The sequence below is a fragment of the Bos grunniens genome, chromosome 19 (genome assembly GCF_055505025.1).
Source record: "Bos grunniens cultivar Pamir isolate PY7600 chromosome 19, Bosgru_T2T1.0, whole genome shotgun sequence".
NCBI classification, from domain to species: Eukaryota; Metazoa; Chordata; class Mammalia; order Artiodactyla; family Bovidae; genus Bos; species Bos grunniens.
Genome location: NC_141183.1, coordinates 4,398,016 through 4,410,927, shown reverse-complemented (window position 1 = coordinate 4,410,927; position 12,912 = coordinate 4,398,016). Strand labels below are relative to the sequence as shown.

At 48.2% G+C, this 12,912-nt stretch overlaps 1 protein-coding gene across 24 annotated transcripts in view; it reads left to right on the top strand.

Annotated features, from left to right (window-relative positions):
• Positions 1-12,912, top strand: part of LOC147350972 (uncharacterized) — a 142,097-nt gene that overhangs the window by 70,260 nt on the left and 58,925 nt on the right. For 3 of the 24 annotated variants that reach the window (XM_086355178.1, XM_086355179.1, XM_086355186.1), the window contains one exon: positions 12,691-12,874. The exons of 20 other annotated variants lie outside the window; for them this stretch is intronic. The gene's annotated coding sequence lies outside the window, so the exon portion shown is untranslated. Of the gene's footprint in view, positions 1-1,395; positions 10,971-12,690; positions 12,875-12,912 lie in introns of those variants that run through there. One more of the 24 variants, XR_015146799.1, reaches the window with a different exon arrangement.

Sequence of the window (12,912 nt, the reverse complement as noted above, 5' to 3'; positions counted from 1 at the left end):
ATCCTGATTCTCTCACATTATGAACTTCCCATCCTTTATTGCAGAATCCGGGCCCCAGCCTATCCATCCTGTTAATCTCCACCAGAGTCCTGTCGTTCCTCTGGTGCCCTCCCAGGTGGATTTCCCTGTTTCCCGAGCCCCTTATTCCATTCTTCTCCTGGGCACACCTTGAGCCTGGTGCACCCTCCACTCTGGCTCACCAGCCTCCTCATCTTTCATCAGTGGGACACATACTCCAGTCTCATCCTTCCCAGGGTGATTCACCAAATAAATAACTTGGATCGAGGTTTCTGTCTACTAAACAGCCACACTCTTCCTCTGGATTACCACTGAACTGCAGTGATAGATTATCTACATTTAGGACTGCATGGACTCTGCTGGAGTTCAGCAGCTCAGCTCCCATCACTGAAGTCTGCAAAATCCTTCAAATTTGAATTAATCTCCTAACCCTCACCTAGGAGGATTTTCTGATCTCTGGCCCTTGCTAATCCGGACTCCTCCTGGCCTTTCAGAGGCATCAAGCCCCAGCAGTTTTATTCCTTCTGCTTGGACTGCTCCTTCCTTTCCGTCTAATTGTCACATGGCACCTTAAAGGGGCTGTCTGTGTTCTCCCAGCCTAGGCGAGGTGCCCAAATAGTACAGAGACACTGACCAGGTTAAACTGGCTTTGCCCCCTTAGGTAGGTTGTTCTTGCAAACCCGGAGTTATTTTACAGAAACAGCTCTGCAGGTGTTCAAGACAGAAACCCTCCGTCTCCAGGATGAGCCTGGCACCAAGCATCTTCAGTTTAAAGATCTTAAAGAGTAGAAATGTTTGCACTGTATCTTTAACGGAGGGAGAAGCCCTTCAACAAGGAAAAGCTGGCTTTCAGAAGCCCAAGGGTAGCTCAATTACAGATTTGCTGCTGGTCCTGGAAGTCTGCCCCAACCCCTTAAGTTTCACTGTGAACCCTGGATCGGGGAATCAGATCTATGAGCCTTGCTGCTTGTCTCCTTGCTAGGCCCACCTTGTGATGAACTCTCTTTCTCAAAGCTGGCACCATGGTATTGGCTTCTTTGTGGGTCGGGCAGTGAGTCCCTGCTCCGCCACAGTACCCCACCCACCCCGTCACCCAATTTTCTTTCCCCCAGAGCACTCAGGATGTTATTCTTGTGTCCACGTTTAGCCAATGTGTTCTTCCGTGAAGGTCTAAACTGGGGAGAGGCTCTGTCTGCCTTCTGCCCATACCCAAGGACCCAGCCCGACGTAGCACTTAACAAACATTCGCCAACTGACTTATCGTCATTATTTCTAATGACTTCAGTTTGCTTGAAGAAGTACTTCCATGTAAGAGGGGGAACAGTTAGCACCGGAAAATAGAACACATTTAATGATACACCAAAAATGTTTTTCCAGATACTGCAGCAGTGCCATTCACAGCCTTGGGTAAAGAGAAATCACAGTATGTTGAACATGGGGAAAAGGAAAACTGAGTCTTGACAGCTTGTCCAGACCATGGAGATCATTGGGTCCTGCCTTGTCATTTCACGGAGGAGAAGCCAGGGCCCAGAGGAGGCCTCACGGGTGTCCGAGCCCAGCCAGACATGGAACTGAGCTGATGGCAGAGCTTCCCTGAAGAGCCCACACCAGCTCCAGAACCTTCAGGAAGCCCTTCCCACCTGCTCACTTCTTCCTGCCTGTGGTGGGCCTGGGAGAGTCCAGGACATGGGCAGAAGAAGTCTATAGAGGCTCTGTTCCTGTTGTGTGGGTGTGGGTCCAGTTGGAGTCATCACTTCCCCCAGGGAGAAGGTTTATTGGACAAGTAGACACGACAGAATGGAATGTCTGCTCCCGGCCTGGCCACGGATTTGGCTCTTTGCCCCCTAGAAATTGGTTTCACCTAAGCCAAGACACTGGTTATCAGATGGGAGTGGCATTTTGTCATCACAGCCTTGGGTCACCGGAAGCCTAGAGGTGAACGTCTTTGGGACATATTTCCCAGATGAGAGCATCAGGGCACCCTTTGGATGTGAATGTGTGGAGGGAAGGAATGTGTTCTGGGAACCCCGTGAACTGATCGATTCCCAGCAGGACGTTGGACATGAGGATGCAGGTACACGAACACCGATGACACGTCAGTCAAGAAAGGGTACTCAGTGAAGAGCCTCCCAAACGCCATCCATGTGACATGGAGGGAACAGTCTGGAGAAACTGCAAACTGCCAGGGCTGCATTATTTGTAAACTGAAAGTGGGAACCGGTTTGTGTCACTGATGGCAGTTGAGTTCAGTCACTCAGTCGTGTCCAACTCTTTGTGACCCCATGAATCACAGCACACCAGGCCTCCCTGTCCATCACCATCTCCAGGAGTTCACTCAGACTCACGTCCATCGAGTCAGTGATGCCATCCAGCCATCTCATCCTCTGTCGTCCCCTTCTCCTCCTGCCCCCAATCCCTCCCAGCATCAGAGTCTCTTCCAATGAGTCAACTCTTCGCATTAGGTGGCCAAAGTACTGGAGTTTCAGCTTTAGCATTATTCCTTCCAAAGAACGCCCAGGGCTGATCTCCTTCAGAATGGACTGGTTGGATCTCCTTGCAGTCCAAGGGACTCTCAAGAGTCTTCTCCAACACCACAGTTCAAAAGCATCAAGTCTTTAGCGCTCAGCCTTCTTCACAGTCCAACTCTCACATCCATACATGACCATTGGAAAAACCATAGCCTTGACTAGACGGACCTTTGTTGGCAAAGTAATGTCTCTGCTTTTGAATATGCTATCTATGACAAGGACAGAATAAAAACAAGTGAGCTTGAGAAGATCAGAAGGAGACAACAACCGAGGGAGACTGCTCTCTCTCTCACTGTAGACTTTAGTTTTTCATTATAGATTTTAAAAACATAATAGTTTCTGCCATTTTAGGAAGTATTTAGTTATGGTAATATTTGGAAGCAGAAGCTTAGTTCCCAGTTGGGGGATTAGGATCAATATGGATAATATCTCTTAATCTGATGTAGTGAAGAAGGGGTAACTCTATTTATTGATTACTTATAATGTGCTACTCATTTTTCTTTGTTATTTTTATTGCAGTGTAGTTACTTTACAGTGTGTTAGTTTCTGTGGTACAGCGGAGTGAACCAGCTATATGTATAGGTGCATCCCCGCTTATTTAGATTTTCTTCCCATTTAGGTCACCACAGATCCCTGAGTAGAGTTCTCCATGCTAAACAGTATGTTTTCATTAGTTACCTAGATTATACTAGCAGTGTATATATGTCAGTTCCAGTCATTTTTCACCCATTGGCTCATTTAGTCTTCCGATAACCACCCTGTGAGGTTGCTATCATCATCTCTCATTTTCAACCCTGATTTTGGATGTGCCCGCCCTTCAGAAGTGTGGGAAGGGTTTGTTAAGTCACGTGGTGTATGGTAATCTGTTAGAGAGGCCTGAGCTAAGACACGATGCAAGGTGCATGCCAAGCTGCCGCTGTCATGTTCAACTCTTAACGACCCCGTGGACTGCAGCCCACCAGGCTCCTCTGTCCATGGGATTCTCCAGGCAAGGACACTGGAGTGGGTCACCATGCCCTCCTCCAGGGATCTTCCCAACCCAGGGGTCGAACCTGCATCTCCTGCCTTGGCAGGTGGATACTTTACCACTGAGCCACAAGGGAACCTCCAATTAATGAGCAAGAGACAGCAAAAAGAAGAGAAAGGAGGAATAAGAATGAGGAATGTGAGGACTTCCCTGGTGGTCCAGTGGCTGGGACTCTGCGCTCCCAATGCAGGGGGTCTGTGTTCCATCCCTGGTCAGGGAGCGGGGTCCTGCATGCTGCAGCCAGGAGTCCCATGCCACAGCTGAAGGTCCTACTTGCTGCAGCTAAGGCTTTCTCATGCCACGTGAAGATTGAAGATCCTGCATGTTACATCTGAGACTCAGCACAGCCAAATAATTTTTTTTAAAGGATAAAGAATAAGTGGGAGGTGGTGATGAAAGGGGAGTTGCTCAGTCGTGTCCAACTCTTTGCATCCCTACAGTCTTTGGACTGTAGCTTGCCAGGCTGCTCTGTCCATGGAATTCTCTAGGCCTGAATACTGGAGTGGGTAGCCTATCGCTTCACCAGGGGATCTTCCTGATCCAGGAATTGAACTGGAGTCTCCTGCGTTGCAGGGAGATTCTTTACCCACTGAGCTACCAGGGGAGCTCAGGTGGCAGAGCCCTTCCGAACTGCCTCAAGTAGAAGGGGCTTCATTTTCACTCTTTTGGCTCCACTCGGGGCCCTTCCTGGCAGAGAGGAGGGACAGTACTGGGAACCTCTGAGTCCTCAGGCATAGACCACGAGGACCAGGGACCACCCTCATGCCTAATCCCTCGTGGTACAGAGCAAGCCACCTTCCCTCCAATACCCTTGTCCCCAGGTCAGCTTTGTTCAAAGAGCCCTGGTCTTTGGGGCATCCGGGTGAAGCCAGCTCCCTCCCTGGCTGTCTTCCTGCCGTGCATTCACTGGTCTCCAGTTCACTGAACACGATGTCTGACCCTCAAGTGTGTGGACGGTGCAGGAATAACATGTAGACCGACAGCGCGGAAGAAGGCCAAGGGAACAGGGGAGCACGTTTCAGTTGCCGGTGGAGGTGGATGGCTTTTCCACTCTGAGCCGCTCGGCAGTGTTCTGGGGGGTTTGGCTCTGACTCGGCCCCGCTGCCCATGCTGCCAGGGCTCGTAGGGAGAATCTGGGCAGCCTCCAGAGGAAAACGCTGAGCACGCAGAGGGCAGGTTCGACTGCCTTGTGCTGGTACCCCAAAGCTGCTCCAGCCACCTTTTGAGAATTGAAAATCCGAAAGCAAGTACTCAGGGCTCCTTGGACTGCTCTCCTTGGCTCCCGCCCTCTCTCCTGGCTCCAGCCTCTCCCCGGAGCTGGGCAGTGGCCGCTCCTGGCCTGGGAGGAGGAACGTCCTCTGAGTCAGGGCTCAGTGAGTAGCTGTTGCTTCACCCCCAGTCCCCGAGGGCTTGGAGAGCCAACCCGCTTTCTCCACAGGAAACTGTAGAGCTGGGGCCAGTGCAGCGGACTAGTTTGATGTGAATTAGCCAAAAAACAACAACAACAGCAACCCACAAGTCCAGACTGGACTTGTTTGAAAACAACCCATACTCCCAACCAACCCTCTCTCGTCTGGGCAGCACTGTGCCCAGTGTCTGCCTCTGTGTCAGGGGAGGAAGCAGAGGCTGGTCCCCCAAACCTAGACATGGGGGCTTGGCTCCCAGCAGCCCGCAACGACGGATCCGTAGAAAGACGTGGGCTGCAGCACCAGCCCTGAAGTGAATCCCCCTCTGAAAGGAGAGCAAACAGAGAGCTGGGCCAAGGCTGGACGTGGGAGGGAGCCTCTGGGCCCTCCTGCCCCCGTGGACACCCATGCTGGAGTCCAGAAAGGGGAGCGAGGGAGCTTCCCTTCTAAACATGGCAAAGCATCTCTGAGGAGGGAAAGGGCTCTTGCAGACATGCCAGGAAGGCAGCGTTTGGAGCTACTGCTGGCAGGGCCAGGGAGTGGGCTGGGGCTGTCTACTCCCCCACCCTCTGGCTCACTGGGAACCCCGTGCGTCTCTGACATCATGGATGAAAATCAGGCCGGGCTTTCCAGTATTGGGGCCGTCCCGCCCCACTCAGCCCCGCCAGCTGGACCCTCCCAAAACGGGATCTCTTTTGTCAGCTGCCTTTTATAGAACTATAAAAACCAAAAGTTCAAGTAAGAAGCTTTAGACCAGTCTTCAAAGCAGGCAGGCTCTGTCTCCCATGCTCTTCCTGCCTATTTTCTTACCTCGAGGCTCCCCATTCAAGGCTGCTCAGTTGCTGGCTTCCGTCTCAGGCTCATAAAGATCCTACAACCCCAAAGTCACGTTAATCTGCTGAGGAGGGGTTTTGGATATAGGGGAAAGGATATCTTCCCAGGTGGTGCTAGTGGTGAAGAACCCGCCTGCCAGTGCAAGAAATGCAAGAGATGCAGGGTTCGATCCCTGCCTGCGTCAGGAAAATCCCCCAGAGGAGGAAATGGAAACTCACTCCAGTATTACTGCTTGGGAAATTCCGTGGACAGAGGAGCCTGGTGGGCTGCAGTCCATGGGGTTGCAAAGAGTTGGACACAGCTGAGTGAGCACACAAGGGAAGAAGAGTTAGGCTGCATGACTTGGAAGGGAAGGAAGGTACCTCTTTCACACAGAGAAGTAGGACACAGAATTGGAAAATGAAAGAGGAAACACAGGACCACAGTCAGTGGGCGTGAGACTTCTGCCAAATAACCGTGATCTTTGCTAGTTTGGATGACCTCTCTTTTGGCCTCTGAATCCTTTGGCCAAAGAATAAGTGAATAGGATAGTGGGACACCAGGTGACTTATTCTTAGTTGAGTTTTGAAAGGAGCGAATATGAAGGCTGAGTGTTGAAGTATTGAAACTTTCAAGTTGTAGTGTTAGAGAAGACTCTTAGAGAGTCCCTTGGACGGCCAGGAGATCAAACCAGTCAATCCTAAAGGAAATCAACTCTTAAATATTTATTGCAAGGACTGATGCTGAAGCTGAAGCACCAATACTCTGGCCACCTGATCCAGAGAGCCAACTTATGGGAAAAGACCCTGATGCTGGGAAAGATCGAAGGCAGGAAGAGAAGGGAGGGACAGAGAATGAGATGGCTAGAGAATATCACCAACTCAACGGACATGAGTTGAAATAAACTCGGGGAGACAGTGAATGACAGAGGAGCCTCGCATGCAGAGATCCCTGGGGTCACAAAGAGTCAGACATGACTGAGCAACTGAACAACAACCACAAAGAGCTTGAAAAAGGAGTTGAATTCCTGACTTCTTAGGAGAAGACCTGGGCCGTAGATGGCCCTAACTTAATAATGGCTGCAGAAAGAAGGAAATGGATGAAATGAGTTCTCATCAACTTAACAAATAATTAGAGTTTGACTAAGATCAGTCGATAAAGATCTTGGTGATTCTTGGGGCAATGAGACTGCTTCTACAGTTTAGGAAGCCCTAGTCATATCGTTTAAACATGTGAGAAGAAAAATAAAAATGCAGTGGAACTCACCCAAAGGTGCAAGATGAACTGAGTCAGTACAACTGCATCTGTGGACCATGTTGTTCTGGCTTTTCCTTTTAAGCACACGGTCTAGCCACAACTTAAAGGATTAATGTGAAATGGAAGAAAAGGTGTCGGTAAAACTCTCCTTTGATTTGCCTTGAAAATGAACAGAAATCATTCTGTTGTTTTTGAGACTGCATCCAAGTACTGCGTTTTGGACTCTTGTTGACTGTGAGTGAAAGTCGCTCAGTCGTGTCTGACTCTTTGTGACCCCATGGACTATACAGTCCCTGGAATTCTCCAGGCCAGAATCCTGGAGTGCGTAGCTGTTCCCTTCTCCAGGGGTTCTTCCCAACCCAGGGATCAAACCCAGGTCTCCCGCCTTGTAGGTGGATTTTTTTAACAGCTGAGTCACCAGGGAAACCCTGTTGACTATAAGGGCTACTCCATTTCTTCTAATGGATTCTCACTCACTCAGTAGATATAATGGTCATCTGAATTAAATTCGCCCATTCCCGTTCATTTTAGTTGAGTTCAGTCAGTTCAGTTGCTCAGTCGTGTCCAACTCTTTGCGACCCCACGAATCTCAGCATGCCAGGCCTCCCTGTCCATCACCAACCAACTCCCGGAGTTCACTCAGACTCATGTCCATCGAGTCGGTGATGCCATCCAGCCATCTCATCCTCTGTCGTCCCCTTCTCCTCCTGCCCCCAATCCCTCCCAGCATCAGAGTCTTTTCCAATGAGTCAGCTCTTCCCATGAGGGGGCCAAAGTACTAGAGTTTCAGCTTCAGCATCATTCCGTCCAAGGAATGATTTTAGTTCACTGATTCCTAAAATGTCCTCCCTCTTGGAGGAGGTAGCCATCAGCCCCACCATAGAGCCAAGAGCAGACGACCCACAAACTACAGAGCAATTATACCAAAGATATTATCTCACTGTTAAGAAAGTTCTAGGACCTACAATGGATTTCCCAACCTGGGGATCTGGCAAAGGGACTGAGAACCCCTAGGGAATTTGACTTTGGAGGCCAGTGGGATTTGATTACAGAACTTCCACAGGACTGGGGAAATGGACTCTGGAGGGCACAAACAAAGCCTTGTGTACACCAGGACCCAGGAGAAAGGAACAGTGTCCCCATAAGAGACTGAGCCAGACTTGGCTGTGAGTGTCTAGGTGTCTCTGGTGGAAGCGTGGGTCCACAGTGGCCTGCTGCAGGGTCAGGGGCACTGAATACAACAGTGCATGCAGAAGTCCTTTTGAAGGAGGTTGCCATTACCTTCATTACCACTTCCATAGTTTGGCCTCAGCCAAACAACAGGGAGGGAACACAGCCCCACCCATCAACAGAAAAAACTGGATTAAAGATTTACTGAGCATGGCCCCACCCATCAGAACAAAACCCAGTTTCCCTCACAGTCAGTTCCTCCCATCAGGAAGATTCCATAAGCCTCTAATCCTTATCCATCCAAGGGCAGACAGAATGAAAACCACAATTACAGAAAACTAACCAAATAGATCACATGCACCACAGCCTTGTCTAACTCAGTGAAACTATGAGCCATGCCATGTAGAGCCACCCAAGAGAGATGGGTCATTGTGGAGAGTTCTGACAACATGGGGTCCACTGGAAAAGAGAATGCCAAATCAATTCAGTATTCTTGCCTTGAGAACCCCATGAAGAGTATGAAAAGGCAAAAAGATATGACACTGAAAGGTGAGCTCCCCAGCTTGGTAGGTGCCCAGTATGCTGCTGGAGATCAGTGGAGAAATAACTCCAGAAAGAATGAAGAGACAGAGCCAAAGAAGAAACAGCGCCAAGTTGTGGATGTGACGGGTGATGAAAGTGAAGTCCGAGGCTGTAAAGAGCCATACTGCATAGGAGCCTGGAATGTCAGGTCCATGAATGAAGGCAAATTGGAAGTGGTCAAACAGGAGATGGCAAGAGGGAATATCGACATTTTAGGAATCAGTGAACTAAAATGGACTGGAATGGGTGAATTTAATTCAGATGACCATTATATCTACTAATGTTGGCAAGAATCCCTTGGAAGAAATGGAGTAGCCCTCATAGTCAGCAGAAGAGTCTGAGCAGAGGACCAGAGAAGGTCAGTTTTCATTCCAATCCCAAAGAAAGGCAATGCCAAAGAATGTTCAAACTACTGCACAATTGCACTCATTTCACACGTTAGCAAAGTAATGCTCAAAATTCTCCAAGCCAGGCTTTAACAGTATGTGAACCGAGAGCTTCCAGATAATCAAGCTGGATTTAGAAAAGGCAGAGGAACCAGAGATCAAATTGCCAGCATCTGCTGGATCATTGAAAAAGCAAGAGAATCTCAGAAAAATATTTACTTCTGCTTCATTGACTATGCCAAAGCCTTTGCGGTGGATCACACAAACTGGAAAATTCTTCAGGAGAGGAATAGCAGACCCCTTACCTGCCTCCTGAGAAATCTGTATGTAGGTCAAGAAACAACAGTTAGAACCTGACTTGGAACAATGGACTGGTTCCAAATTGGGGAAGGAGTATGTCAAAGCTATATATTGTCACCCTACTTATTTAACTTATATGCAGAGTACATTATGTGAAATGCCAGGCTGGATGAAGCAGAAGCTGGAATCAAGATTGCCGGGAGAAATACCAATAACCTCAGATAATGCAGAAGACACTATCCTTATGGCAGAAAGTGAAGAGGAACTAAAGAGTCTCTTGATGAAAGTGAAAGAAGAGAGTGAAAAATTCGGCTTAAAACTTATGGCATCTGGTCCCATCACTTCATGGCAAATAGATGGGAAAACAATGGAAACAGTGACAGACTTTATTTTCTTGGGCTCCAAAATCACTGCAGATGGTGACTGTAGCCATGAAGTTAAAAGACCCTTGCTCCTTGGAAGAAAAGTTATGCCCAACCTAAACAGCATGTTAAAAAGCATAGACGTTACTTTGCTGACAAAGGCCCATTTAGTCAAAGCTATGGCTTTTCCAGTAGTCATGTATGGATGTGAAAGTTGGACTATAAAGAAAGCCAAGTAGTGAAGGATTGATGCTTTTGAACTGTGGTGTTGAAGTCTCTTGAGAGTCCTTGGACTGTAGGGAGATCAAACCAGTTAATCCTAAGGGAAATCAGTCCTGAATGTTCATTGGAAGGACTGATGCTGAAGCTGAAGTTCCGGTGCTTTGCTACCTGATGTGAAGAACTGACTCATTTGAAAAGACCCTGATTCTGGGAAAGATTGAAGGCAGGAGGAGAAGGGGATGACAGAGGATGAGATGGTTGAATGACATCACCGACTCGATGGGCATGAGTTTGGGTAAGCTCTGGAAATTGGTGATGGACAGGGAAGCTTGGTGTGCTGCAGTCCATGGGGTTTCGAAGAGTCGGACACAACTGAGTGACTGAACTGATTTCTCTTCATTTTAGTTCACTGATTCCTAAAATGTCCAAGTTCACTTGGGCACATCTTGCTCCCTTCTTTGCTCACATGAGATCACTTATCTTGACTTGATAAAGAGATTTTTTTCCCCCATGGGATATATTCTCCTGGCCTCAAGGATATGTTGAATATTAACATTCCTGTGAGTCTCTGAGATTATATCAGGGTGTTATACAACTGGCATCATAAGTGGAAAGGATCTTAAAGATAAGATGTAGGTCAAAGTCTTTAATGTGTGAATGAAGTTGAGGGAGCTTAAATGACTTCTGTTCACCTCTACACTAATCATTGATGATATACTATTATTACTATTGCTCTTCTTGTTTTTGCTGTTGTTTTTCTTATTTAGGACCCTCACAGAGTAAACCTTGTTCTGCATACTGGGGACTCATTGGTGAACAAAAGGGGACCAAAATATTCTTGTTTTATTGAAGCCTGCAGACTGTTTGGGAAGCTTACCATTAAAAGAAGTGATACATGAGAAGATCATATTTTTTTCAGAAAATGATGAAACAGTGATGGTACTTTACGTATGATGGCCAGGGAGGGCTTCTTTAAGCAGGTGGCCTCTGAGATGAGCTGTCAGTGATGATACAGTCGGCCGTAGAAGCTCTGAGATAAGAGTTTCCAGGTGGGCCTTCCCTAGTGGTCCAGTGGTTAAGATCTCATCTTCCAGTGCGGGGGGCGTGGGTTCAGTCCCTGTTTGGGGAGCTAGGATCCCACATGCCCCAAGAGCAAAATGTAAAACAAACAATCTCGTAACAGATTCAATAAAGACTTTCAAATTCGTCCACATGCAAAAAAAATATTTCAGTTTTCCAGGTAACAGGATGGCAAGTGCAAAAGCTCTGAGGCTGGAACATTATTAGTATGTTTTGGAGACAGAGATAGATCACTGAAGCTGAAATACAGTAGGGAGAGTAAATAGGGAGACTGCATGTCTGCTCAGTCATGTCCAGCTCTTTGGTACCCATGCAAAGAGGGTTCACAACTCCTTGAAACCCATGGGATTTCCCAGGCAAGAATACTGGAGTGGGTTGCCATATCCTCCTCCAGGGCATATTCCCAACTCAGGGGTCAAACCCATGTCTCTTCCATCTCATGCATTGGCAGGCAGATTTTTTTTTATCCCTGAGCCACCTGGGGGGGTCTAGATGAGATCCACAGCCTCTTCCATCTGACAGGGTTCCTTCAGTCTTTCACACCCTTCATTCCCTTCTTCCCATCTGTATCATCACCACCTTGCAAAAAGGCTCAGCCCCCCTCTCTTCCTCCAGCTGGTTGGCCTGGAGGAACATCTCTTCCTCTGCTTCCACCTCACTTTCCACAGACTCTGAGCCTGCACCAGAGTATTTGAATCTGGCAGGAGGGGAACGCAAAGCAGAGCTACCTGATCGTGTATTTGTTTTTGACCACAAATCTCCCCCAGGCCCTGGCAATCACACTCCACCTCCTGGTCAAGTCCCAAGCCCACTTTGCAAGGCCACATGTCTCATCTCCTCTCTTCTTGCTTTCACGCACTCACTGTCAGGGGTTGAACGCATCTTTTTTTCACTGAGAAAACAGAAGCAGGCAGAAGAGAACTTCCTCTTCCGCATATAAATGTATGACCTGCCTCATCCTTCAGGACCACATATTATGCATTCCGTGGAGACTGCAGCCCTCTCCCCTCTGAGATGGACTGCGTTGCTGGGGCACCAGGTTCCATCTTGAATTACCTACATGGAGCCTTTGCTCCATGGCAGTCTAGCCATCTCTTAATATTATCTTTTCTCTCCAGTGTCTCAGTCACATGAGCCTGCAAATGCTCTGAAATCTCCCCCATTCCAGACAACCTCCACCTTCCTCAGTAGCGCCTTCGACCTATCGAAGGCGCTACTTTTTGTCATATAATAAAGCTCCTTGAGACAGTTACCTATAATCGGCCTCTGCTTCTTTGTTGTTCAGTCACTCAGTTGTGTCCAACTCTGCGGCCCCGTGGACTGCAGCACGCCAGGCTCCTCTCCTTCACTGCCTCCCAGAGTTTGCTCAAACTGGTGTCCATTGTGCCAGTGGCGCCATCCAACCGTCGCCTCCTCTGTCATCCTTGAACCCTTTCTTTTCCTCCTACTGCACAGACAAATCCACTAGCACACTTCTATGCAGTTCATTAAAAAAAATTTTTTTTTAATAATGTTTTATCTTTTGGCCTCACCTTGTAGCACCTGGAATATAAGTTACCTGACCAGGGATCGAACCTGCATCCTATGCATTGGTAGATGGATTCCTAACCATTGGACCACCAGGAAAGCTCTCACAATTTTACCGTCTGTGTGCTGAGCAGACATACCCACTGGCTCCCATGCTTCCTGATACATCATTGTTTTGCCTGCCCTCAAGGAAATGGTGAGAGCCTGATGACCAATATCTTTGTGTGTAAACAG